General features: G+C 39.6%; 1 non-coding gene across 1 annotated transcript; it reads left to right on the forward strand.

Moving 5' to 3' along the window:
* Positions 1–8,351: 8,351 nt before the first annotated feature.
* On the forward strand, positions 8,352–8,457 carry LOC133813333 (small nucleolar RNA R71). The gene has a single exon (XR_009884356.1). It is a non-coding gene; the product is annotated as a small nucleolar RNA R71 (small nucleolar RNA).
* The last annotated feature ends 3,445 nt before the right edge of the window (positions 8,458–11,902 follow it).

The following is an 11,902-nucleotide window of genomic DNA, read 5'->3' on the forward strand; positions in this document are numbered from 1 at the left end:
TCATACCACAAACCCACTTAACATGCATACATTAAAGGATTGTGAGAAATTTATTAATTAAAGCTTTCATGGCAATTAAAACTCAGATCAAAGCTAATCACTAAATTAATTTCACCAAGCATACAGATTCACATAGTTCTAAAAACATTACTCACATCACATGGTTATAAGTATCATCAGCTTCAAAACAACTTGATTCATAACTATAAACAACTAAAACAAAACAACTAAACCAAGTAATCCCTCCCCCAAACTTAAATAACACATTGCCCCCAATGTGTTAAAAATAATAAGGAAATAGGACATACCAAATCACACACCACATCTGGGCATCGCTACGCTTAGACTTCACCAAAAACTCAGTGGCTCTCTGACTTCACAAAGTCGCAGCTCTAATAGTGGGCACCGCGGCTAAAAATAGCCTACGTTATTTTTTTTCATGATTTCCACGGTTCATAAATGACAAATTAAATTGTAAAATTAAAAAATCATAAAAATTGAGAGTCAACGTAGAAATTTTTTCCAAACTTAAACAAAATAACAAAACAATAAAAAGATAAATAGATTGGGATGCCTCCCAATGGCGTTGTCATTTCACTGGACGTTGAATTCCTCTTCAATTTCATCTTGGATCAAGTCCACCCCTCATGTCCTTGAGAGCCATAGTGTCATGAGTGGAAGCTTATTTCTTGTTATTGCAAATTGGTGAAACTTTCCCTCGCTCATGTAACATTCGAATCTTCTCAATAAAGAACATTTTCACTCTATGACACACTTTTCACATACCACTTTTAACCATGGACCTTTGCTTAGAGACTTCAAACTTGTTCTCTCCTCTTTTTACAACATCAACTATACAACAAGTTGGAATTTCCATTGCTGCAAGGAAATTAAATGTTACCTCCTCTTTTTACACTCGCATATTCAACTCACATTTTTGTACATCGATTAATGGCCTACCAATAGCCAAGAATGACCTTCCAAGAATTATTGGAATATTTTCATCTTCCTCCATATCAAGAATAATAAAGTCTGTAGGAAATATGAATTTGTCAACTTTCACCAATACATCCTCAATCACTCCACGAGGATGTATAAATGAAAGGTTTGCCATTTGTAAAGACAGGGTAGAAGGCCAAGCTTCTCCCAATTTCAACTTGCGAAAGATTGATATAGGCATTAGATTCACCCTAGCCCCTAAATCACATAAAGTCTTTGTCACCACTGAGCCCCCTATAAAGCATGGGATATTGAAACTACCAAGATTTTTAAGCTTGGGAGGTAGCTTATTTTGAAGTATCGCACTGCACTCCTTAGTAAGTGCCATTGTCTCATAGTCCCACAATTTCCTTTTATTTGACATAATTTCTTTCATAAACTTCACATAACTTGGCATTTGCTCAAGTGCCTCAGCGAAAGGAATGTTGATGTGAAGCTTTCGAAATACATTTAAAAACTTGGAAAATTGCTTGCCAAGCTTATTCCTTTGAAGCCTCTGAGGATATGGGATCTTGATATAGTGATCTATGCTTATTTATGGATGCTTATTCTCAAGGTTCTCAGTAACATTTTGTAACGCCCCAACTCCAGGGACCGTTACGGTGTGCCTTGTAAACAGTGCTAAACTCGCTAATCGAGTCATTTGGCCAAAATTGTGAGCTAAGTATGATTAGCGGTTTAGGGATTAAAAATTTTGGTTAAGATGTAACGTTTCACTAGAACGTTTAATATATACATTGGGATCCCGAAAATATAGTTTCAGAGTCTATTACAGAAAATATTTACAACAGGCCGTTCTAAGCGGCAAAACAGGGTTCAACCCTAGTTCCTCTTTAAACCTCGGCCGTGGCGGACGAGCAGCTGCATATGTACACGTCATCACCTAAGCTCTCCAACTCAAGGATGGTCCAGTTTCCTTTTGCCTTTACCTGCACCACATAGCACCCGTGAGCCGAAGCCCAGCAAGAAAACACAGTATAACATGATATAATATCAATAGTAATTGTATTGATTATTCAGGACCAACAGTTCAAACATATAGGTGACTAACACAAGAGTCACAAATGTGGGGACAACACCCTTTAGCCATGTGACGATAGGGTCACCAGGGCTTAACTGGTAGGTTGTCCTTTCATAAGTTCGATCAGGATAGGTGCATGGTGATTGGTCACCAACATAACCTTCCTCCCGACTCTAGAGTCGTAACTATGGACAGCGTCCCCTAGCCGTGTGACAAACAGTCACCGGGGCCATATGCCCTGGCTAAAAACATATGGTCCTAGACCAAGCAAGCGCTTATAGTTTTCATTGACCCTCCGGTCGGTCCAGCATTAATACCCCATATGAGTCATTCAATGCCGACCTCGATTAGATCTAATCTTCACTTGGCCCGGCGTTCACAACGCTCTGCCATTTCTGACTCTTGGGTCAGTGGAACACGACCAGTGCTCAGCCCGTTGTGAACTTAACTAATAAGTCACAGCTTCACAGACGGATCTGACACCATTGCCGATTCTGACTAATAAGTCAGTGCCATACACAGGTAAGCCATGCCACCAAACATATATCACATGTCCATTATCCATAAACAAGGCATCCATCATGCTTACTTAACAGGTACTAGTACAATTAGGACCATGCACAACACAGAGGCTCAAGCTCTGAACGATATCATACTCAATATACAAAGCATGTCCTAATCACATGTTTCTCGTGCATCATATGCATAATATACAACAATCCAACATGCACCAATAACAGCCATGCATGTCACGTTTAATAATCAACCGACATGCATCAAGAATAGCCATGCATGTCACATATAATAATCAACCAACATGCATCAATAACAGCCATGCATGTCACATTTACACAGGGTGCAGTTTTCTTACCTCAAAGTCGAGCTAGAATGATTTAAAGAGCGACCCTTGAGAACGATCAACTTTTAGTCCTTTAGCGGTCACCTAGTCATAACCAAATATAAGATACCATCAATAAAAATGATCAACATAAGTTCCCAAACCAAAATCTAGCCTACGGGACATCAATCCCCACTTAACTGGGTACTAGGTTCAACCTCGAGGCCTAAGGCTTGAATCCCCAAGCTAAAAACACCATTCTGGCCAAAAAGTCACTAAGGGCCGTGGCCCGCCCTAGCTGCGCTGCGCCGCGCCCCCCAGATAGAGGCAACCCCCTCTACCAGACGCCATGAGCTGCGGCGCACCACAGCCATGTCGCGGCTCATTACCCTGCTCAGCCAAAAACTCAGTACGCACCAGCAAACCTCCCCTGCGTTTTCCCTTGGAACCAAGCCTTCAAACCAGTTCCAAACCTCCTCCAAACACTCAACTCAACCTCTAATCATTACCTATAACTCACCCTCATAAAAACCCAAGCTAAGCTTCAATCAAAACCTCCATAAATCCAAACTACCATCAAGAAATCATAAGCTGAAAAACTAAAGGAAAACAGAGTATAGACCATAAACTTATGGCTGAACTCACCTCAAACTTGATTTTGAATCCCCTTTAATGGCTGGAACAAGTTCCCTAGCTTCCACCTTTGATCTCCTAGCTTAACTCCTCAATTTAGGCTCTCAAAATCAAAGAAAGAATGAAGGGAAAAGCTTGTACGGGAGAGAAAGGAAGAGATGAGGATGGGGCTCTGTTTTGTTCTGTTTTCCACAGCCTTCTAAAATTCAAAGGCTGATATAAATCCTTAAGGTCAAAAGACCATAATGCCCCTAAGCCAAATAAATCCCTCTAAAGGCTTCCGAGGGTAAAACCGTCCTTTCCCGCCTATCTCGTTAATTATAATTAGCGCTCTCCAGTTCCCGCTATTCTCGATATTCTCAAATACCAATAAATCATATCCCATTACCCTTTTATTCTTGGTAATGTTCTAGTCATCAAAATGACCCCGAGACTCACCCCGAGCCCCGAACTTAAACCCGTTATGACTAGACCGAACACTTACATCTCATGATCGTCTCATGCCGAATAGCTCGAACCAATCCACCTTATAATGTGGCTATATTAATTAATCACAATCATGCACCCAAAATACACAATTACGCCCACAGCGGCCAAATTACCAAAATGCCCTCATAATTAAAATATGAACCCATATGCATGCATCCACCATCATATAATAATATAATTCACGTAAACATGCATATAACCATTAAATAACATAATAGATCAACTATGGCCCTCCTGGCCTCCTAATCAAGGTTCTAAACCTTATTAGGAAATTTGGGGCATTACACATTTGACCCACTCACTTCCTTCTCCTTATCAACCAATTTTGGCTCTTTTAACTCCTTGCCACTCCTCAAAGATATTGTATTTCACTGCTCTTTTGGATTTACCTCAGTAGTGCTTGGTAAGTTTCCTTGAGCACAGTTTTCATCAAAGTAGCCAACTGCCCTATTTGAGTCTCCAAACTCCTAATAGATGCCCTGGTTTCGGTCATGAACTAGTTCAGTACATCAGACTGTGCTTCAAGTTGTTTCATGTGTATTGGCTATTGTGGTTGTGGCTATGGAGGTGGGAACAATTGCTGATATTGAGGGAAAGGCTGTTGTGCAGCTTGGTTATTCATCCATGAGAAGTTAGGGTGATTCCTCAACCCTTGATTGTATGACATTGAAAAGGGGTTGTTGGTTGGCCTTTGAAAATTTCCTATGGCTTGGACTTGTTCCATAGGTATATTATTCATATCCATGTCAGGACATTGATTTAATGGATGGGAACTCCCACATGGCTCATACATATTCTATACTTGCATGGCTTGGGTTGACAGGTTACTCTGTTGTAACTGTTTCATTAAAGCTGCCACTTGAGCTGTAAGCATGGAAATAACATCCAATTCAATCATACCAACCACCTTCTTTGTTTGTCCCCTCTCATTAGGCCACTGGTAATTGTTCATAGCTGTAATGCCCTGGTTACTCCAAGACCGTTACTGTGAACTTTGAACCGTGCTTAACTCGCTAATCGAGTCATTTGGTTATAAACGTACATCTATGTGTTATTAATTGGCTAAGGTGAAAAATCTCGATCAAAAGGAAATGATATAGTTTATTTAAAACATAAAACTGTACATGGGCCCATAAAAACGTTCATAAGTTATTTACAATTCAAAATGGTCATTACAGTGTAAAAAAAATTAAACCCGCCGACCTAAGCGGCAAAAATAGGGTTAACCCCTAGTTCCTCTGAGAAACACCTTGGCCGTGGTGGTCAAGCGGCTGCATATGTACACATCACCGCCTAAGCTCTCCACTCAAGGCTGGGTGAGCTTTTCTTTCCCATTACCCGCACCACATAGCACCCGTGAGCCAAGGCTCGGCAAGAAAACTCATTACTGCATGTATACAATATCAATTGATGATTATGATAATCATACTAGGCTTATAGCTCTAAACAGATAAGTGAATATCACTTCAAGATTCTAGTAACCATGTTGGGGCTTGTAGCCCTAATAAGATAATATCGAGATTCTAATAATCATGTTGGGGCGTGTAGCCCTAATCAGGCGAGTGACTGATGAATAAGGCACTAACTTAAACCAGATGAGTGACTATGGAGTCACGGACTTGAATCAGATAAGTGACTAATGAGTGAGTCACGAACTTAGGCTCCGCACCCTTAGCCATGTGATGATGCAGTCACCTGGACCTTCTGGCCCCGGCTCTAAGTAACTAGCCTTTAGACTAGACAAGCGCTTTTGTGTTCATCGAACTTAAGGTCGATCAAGAATTTCATGCTTATGACGATAATGCTTATGTCGACTAGATCTAATCTTTTCGGGTTGCGTTAAACACGCTAATATCGTTCTTGACTCATAAGTCAATACCATACAACTAGTGCTTAGTACTACTGCTGAACTTGATTAATAAGTCACAGCTTCACAGTCAATACTGATACCATTGCCGATTCCTGACTCATAAGTCAGTGCCATTCACAGATAAGCAAGATTGCTAAGCATTTAATATGCAATCAATGTCCACATATATAACACTCAACATGCCTCATTAATAACCATGCATGTCACATATGGGGTGCATTTTTCTTACCTCTGGTTCGAGCGATAATTAATAAAAGAACGACCCTTGAGAACGATCGATCATTTGATTCCTTAGCGGTCACCTAGTCATAACCAAATATAACTTCCATCAATGAAAATGAGCAATAAATGGTTCTTGACCTAAACCTCACTCTCAGGACCTCGAATTGTACCCAAACGGCTAGTAGATTCGATCCCGAGCCTTAGGAATTGAAACCCCGAGCCAAAAACCCTAAAAAATGCCCAAAATAGGGTAGCGCTGTCCTCCTAGTGCCTAGGTGCTACAAGCAGAGTTGAATGGCCCTGAACAGCGCTGTAGCACCTTCCTTTGGGCACTGTGGCGCTAGTGCCAAGCTGATTCAGCTTTGGTTTTTTCTCCTACGACTTCTCCAACTTCCAAGCTTAAAAACATGATTCCAAACTTCATTCAAAATCACAAATGAACCCAAATACCCACTCTACAAGTCCTAGGCATCATAACTCAATCAACCTTTGCCAAAAACTCTCATCAATTATCACTATCCAAATCAAAATCCCAACTGAAAATCAAATGGAAAACAGAGCAAGAACTAGAGTTTCAATGGTTAAAAGCTTACCTTGTGACAGTCAGAATCCCGTGATCCATAAGGGGAAAGACCGGGTAAAGTTGTGCAATCCCACACCGCCTGGGGATGGTTAAGTGTGATGATTCTAAGACTATGTAGGTATAGGACTACACAGTTGAAGAGGGCTTAAATGGATTGATGGGTACCACCTATATCAACAAGATGCATCTTCTTTTCGGTAGCCCATCACTTAAGAACTCCACAGTTAAGCATGTTTGACCTGGAGTAATCTCAAGATGGGTGACCTCCTGGGAAGTTTTCCCATGAAGCGTGCGAGTGAGGACAAAGCACGCTGGAAAGACTCGTATTGGTTTGTAGGGCCAGTCATCATTCCAGGAAGAAGCCATAGTGACGTGAGGCGTTACAAATGGTATCAGAGCCTTGACCCAGCCGAAAGTGTGGCCAACAGGGACGTCGGGCCCGTAAGGGGGGGTGATTGTGACAGTTAGAATCCCGTGATCCGTAAGGGGAAAGACCAGGTAAAGTTTTGCAATCCCACACCGCCTGGGGATGGTTAAGTGTGATGATTGTAAGACTGTGTAGGTATGGGACTACACAATTGAATAGGGCTTAAATGGATTGTGGGTACTACCTATATCAACAAGATGCATCTTCTTTTCGGTAGCCCATCAATTGAGAACTCCAAAGTTAAGCGTGCTTGACCTGGAGTAATCTCAAGATGGGTGACCTCCTAGGAAGCTTTCCCAGGAAGCGTGCGAGTGAGGACAAAGCACGCTGGAAAGACTCGTGCTAGTTTGTAGGGTCAGTCGTCATTCCAGGAAGCAACCATAGTGATGTGGGGCGTTACATACCTTAAGCTTAGTATGGAACCCTCTTCAATGGTGGAACACAACCGTAGACCCTCAAGGATCACTTCCCTAGCTTGATTCCTCAAATAGAACTCAAAAATTCAAAGAGAAAAGATGAACGGGAGAAGAAGAAACTATGCTTTGTTTTCTTAAGCTTTCTACAGCTTCAATGGTTCATATATATCCTTAGGTCAAAAGACAATATTGCTCCTAGGTCATTTAACTCCCTCTTAAGGCTTCCAAGGGTAAAACCATCCTTTTTCCTCTAATCCCATTAATCATAATCAACGCCCTCCAATTCTCGTTATTCCCAATATTCTCAAATGCTAATAAAACATATCCCATTACCATTTAATTCCCAATAATGTTCTAATCACCAATTACCCCAATACTTACCCCGAGCCCCGAAATCAACCTTGTTATGACCAAGCCGCTAACTAGTATTCAAAGATCGTCTCATGTCGAATAGCTCGAACAAATCCACATTATAATGTGGCCTCATCATAAATCACCAACATGCATGAAATATACAAATATGCCCTCAACAGGCCAAATTACCAAAATGTCCTTATAATGAAATATGGACCCACATGCATGCATTTATCATCATATAATAATATAATTCACATAAATGTGCATATAATCATTTAATGACATATCAAATCAATTATGGCCCTCTGGGCCTACTAACCCAACCATTAAACCTCATTAGAGATTTTGGGGCATTACAATAGCCATCTCTTCTAGTAATTCATATGCCTCATTATCACTCTTGCTCATGAATGCACCCCCTGCTACTGCATCAATTATCGTTCAAGTAGTACCATTTAACCCATTGTAAATATTGTCAACCAACATCCATGTCTATATACCATAATGGGGGCACTTCCTTAACAACTCTTTGAATCTCTCTCATGCATCATACATCGATTCCCTTCTGTCTGGTAGAAATTATTAATTTACCCTCTCAACTTTCCAGCTTTTGCTGGAGGGAAAAACTTTTCTAGGAACTTCTAGGCTAACACTTCCCATGTTGTGAAAGAATTGGCTTGCACCGAAATTAACCAACTCTTCACTCGGTCTCTTAGGGAAAATGGGAATAGTCTCAGTCGGATTGCATCATCACTCACCCCATTCATCTTATAAGTTGCACATAGTTCCAGGAAATTGGCTATGTGCAAATTAGGATCTTCAGTAGGCAACCCCCTAAATTGAACAATAGACTGTACCATTTGTAATATTGCCTTCTTGATCTAAAAAATTAGCAACAATAGTGGGGTGTCGGATGCATGAACACACTCCCATGACAATGGGAAGCACATAATCTCTAAGCGTCCTTTGTCCTTGTTCCATAGGGACCTCTGCTACATTTGGAATATTATTCACATTAGCAGCATTGTTTGTTGCATTCCCTTGATTCTCAGCCATGGCAAAGTCCAACCTTTTCTTAATCTTTTAGTTGTTTTTTGCACGTTCTATCAATTTCCAGATCTACCTGTATCAATTCATTTTGTCTACTTTTTCGTATATACCAATATTTATTGAAAGCACAGTATCAGCCACAAACCAAATGTTATCCCCAAAATTTCAGTTCGATGATGTGGCAATCAGAAGTGACAAGTGGCAATGCATGGTCAGTAAATGGCACATTAATAGTCAATAAATGTGTTGGCTCTTCGGAGTTGTGATAAAGTGATCGGACCGACCTGATAGAATTTATGTCCGACCGGTGAAGATTTTTGACTGAGCAGAGAAGTGTCATGCTAGACTAGAGATGTGCCATGTTAGACCAGAGATGTGCCATGTTAGACCAGAGATGTGTCGTGTTAGACCAGAGAAGTGCCATGTTAGACTAGTCGAGTGCATGGCCGACCAGTCAGGTGCTTGTCCGACCAGTCAAGTGTCATGACCGATGTAATGACCCAACTACTCTAGACTTTTGGACCATTAACGAAAACTATACATAAACACTAATCCTTAACAAAACTTACAAAAGAAAATACCATAACTTTATTAAAGACTTGTAAAAACCAATGTTTAAACTTACATAAACTCAAAGCAGGATATGGGATCCCATTGTTTTAAAAAGAAAACATATCTTAATTGAAATGAAAAGAAATTACATAAATAGGTGCGGAAAAATTACACATAAACCATAAATAAAAGACTACATCCTCGAAATCAAACTCTCGACTCCTTGAATCCATTCATCACCGATACACATTCTCCCAAGCATCCACGAATCTTACTAGCCACTATAGCTATTTCCCTGCACATATAAACAAAAAGAAATGAGCCTAATGCCCAGCAAGGAAAATCTACCACATAGTTCAAATACATAATTTCATAAGAAACATAAAAACATAACATAACACTTATATCATACACATACTATAATGGCCATTATTACTTGGGGTCCCATAGACTAAACAAGTCATATGCCCATTAGATTAGTGGGGTCCTACTAGCTAAGTAGGTCATATGCCCATAATCTATTTGGGGTCTTGTTAATCATATGGGTCATATGCCCAAGCCTACATACATACATATCATAACACATTTCATAACATAAATACATAAGATAACACATATAAAACATATAACATATGAATTCTATCCTATTTTCCTTACCAAAATTACCGGGATAAGAGGACAGAGGTGGGACTTTGGAACACTCCTAAGAACCATTTGAAAAAGAGTGAGTATAGTGAAGAAGAGAAATGAAAGGAATGGAATGACTAAACCATTGAGAAAATACTTACCAAAAACTTATGTGCAAGTTCTTAGATTTCCTAACCAAAATAAAGATTAAGGTTAGAAGGCTGGTAAAAGATTATGAGAACTTAAAGAAAATAATACCAATGAACTAGAGTGTGGAATTACCTTGAAGACTTGTAAGACCAATCTAAAACTCGAACCGAAATACTATGAAACCTTACTTCCCCAAGTGTTTGATAAGCTTATGATGATCAAGCTTATGATTCCCAACCCAAGTGTTTACACTCTCACACTCACCTAGCAACTTGCAGCCTCTGAACTTAGAGCAAAAGATGAATAATGGCTGGGTACTAGGTCCTATTTATAGAGTTTAGGAATGAAAGGATCTTAATTTAACTTGAATAAAAATAATGGCTTTTTAAGTGAAAATAATTTGAATTATCGTTCAGCAGAGGCTGAAGACTCGTTCAAAAAAGATGCTGGACTTATCAAGAGGTTGAAGGGTTGAATGGAAAATGATTTCAAAAACATTCAAAATATGCTGAAGGAGGCGATATATCGCCTGGACCATTATGCCCGAGGCAAACGTGCATCTTTTCGTGTTTTCCGTATCTACGTGCTGCGATATATCGGCATTCGCTGATTATTTAAACACGAAATTACACATTTTTAGCTTAATTTGAATTGAGTAAACAACCTTGACTAAGCCCTTAAATGTATTCAAAGCTGCTGACTGACCTTAGAGAATTCAAATTTTACCCTTATTAAATTTAATCCTCAAAATACTTAATCCTTTAATCACCCATACATAACATGTGCTTAAAATCCTATTGGTTCTTATCTAAACCTTATAGTATAATAAATATTATCCTTAATATCAGTCATATTAATCAAACCTTAGGTTAAAATTAATATTCTTAAACTATAGGTTAAACTTAGAAAATCTACAAGTACTACTATGAATATCCAAATAATTCCCGGTCTGAACCAAAAATCCACAGTCATAAAGATAATACTATACTTACTATAATACTACTATCTAACTTAGCTAAGTAAAGTTCTTGGACTCTACAACCGACCAGTCAGGTGCTTGTCCGACCAGTCAAGTGTTTGGCTGACCAGACATGTCTTTGGCCGACCAGTTACTTGTCTTGGCCGACCAGTGCCGACCGGTGAAGTGTTTTGGCCCTCCAGTTTTCCTTCTGGGTGTGATGTGGACCGACTAAATAGAACAGTGCTATGCAAGAGATCCCAGTAACGGCTTCAGCCAGAATTAGTCGTGCCTACGCGGGAATCTTTTAGTTTATCCCAAAGAAGTCGCATATTGTTGTATTTTAAATGTTATTATTAATTAAATATTGTGAGAGTAACAGAAATGACCCGGTCAAAGGGAGATATTTATGTATGATCCATGAGCCTATAAATAAAGGGCTCATGGCATCATTTTGAGGGATCTGATCTTTTTAGACTGAAAAAAAAAAACTCTCTAGTTTGGAGACTTTGGGACTGTTACTTAGGGTATTCTTGGGGCATTTTCTAAGAGAGTTTAGAGAGAGAAACTATGTATTTTTCTACTTACACTTAAGAAACTCAGTTGGCTCAAGTTCATCTGATCTTAAGTGTAGGATATATATCACAACTCCAAGTGGATTAGGCTATTACCAATAAATTGGGGATGAGCCAATATAAAATTATCTGTGT

This window comes from Humulus lupulus, chromosome 1 (genome assembly GCF_963169125.1).
Source record: "Humulus lupulus chromosome 1, drHumLupu1.1, whole genome shotgun sequence".
Classification (NCBI taxonomy): Eukaryota; Viridiplantae; Streptophyta; class Magnoliopsida; order Rosales; family Cannabaceae; genus Humulus; species Humulus lupulus.